This window comes from Aplysia californica, unplaced genomic scaffold (genome assembly GCF_000002075.1).
Source record: "Aplysia californica isolate F4 #8 unplaced genomic scaffold, AplCal3.0 scaffold00547, whole genome shotgun sequence".
Taxonomy (NCBI): domain Eukaryota; kingdom Metazoa; phylum Mollusca; class Gastropoda; order Aplysiida; family Aplysiidae; genus Aplysia; species Aplysia californica.
The window spans coordinates 240,356-241,592 of NW_004797817.1; positions in this window are offsets into that span (position 1 = coordinate 240,356).

Consider the following 1,237-nt stretch of genomic DNA (forward strand, 5'->3'; position numbering starts at 1 on the left):
AGAAACGTTGGTTTCCCGTGAGACTGAATGATCCCCCGAGTACATCTAGACCCGGTCAGAATAAGCCAACAAAAGTTCTTTATAGCCTACAGAACCCACTCATGAAAAGATTGATGAATATAGATGACATCTCATTGTCTGTGATTGTTGAACAATAACATCACGTGTTGTAAAGGATACCAGATACTTTCTATGAACACAGAAATTAAATTAGAATTGCGTTTTCCTTCTTTTTGGTGAAACAACTGGGGCTTGGGGCGGGAAGGGGGAAAAGGGGGAGGGGGGGGGGGGGTAATACGCTCCGTAATACCCGCTTTCCCTTTCAATTCCACAATATTGACTGAAAAGCCTGCTCAATTGTAATACATGTGGGGGGCTTTTGTCCATACTTCGGCCGAATAGTTTGTTGATGCCTAATTCACAAAGTGGTGTCAGTTTCTATCACATTCTGTAGCCGATGTCGCACATCGATTTATTGTGAGCTATTCGGTTTTTGTTTTTTTATCATTAAAAAATAAAATAAACGAAAAGAACCCAATCCCAAAACAATTGAATGGTTGCTCAGAGGGAAAGTACACACTTTACAGGGTAGTGGTGTGCGTTAAAACGAGCACGGTTAATCCAAAACAGCGGTAAACCGAAAGAAAATACAATCACCGACTTTTATTTTTGTGAGCGACCTCTCTAAACCTGGCTAAACCTAAGAACAACCGACGGTTCCACAGATTTCGGTTTAAACGGACTGCAATGTAAATGTTTATTTGTCCGTTTCTTGCATTTTAAGGGTTGACCGCCATGACCCCCACCCCCGATAATCAGATGTGAACTGATAACATTAGGTTTCCCCCCTTGCATCTCATTCGCTTTTGCCCTGCACCCCCTACCTTTTTGTCCCATTCATTTCTGCCCTGCTAGTAGTATCGATCAAAATTCTTTTGAATTCCAAATATTGCGTCCAAATTTGAAAGACAAAGCGACAGTGCAGAGTAAAATATTTTGTTAAAAAAGTCTTCAAGTTTTTTTGGTTTCTTTTTAGATTCACCCTGTACATCCCATACTGCTCTAATTTATCTTGACGGGCTGTATCGAAGCAGTCTGCTTCATTGATAAACACCGTTGTGTCAAAAGGGGAATAAATATCTAAAACACTCGTACTAAGGTAGAAACATACTGGGCGAAATCATCAAAGTCCAGTGTTAAGTATTTAGAAGCCTATCCCCCCACCCTCTTCCCAGTC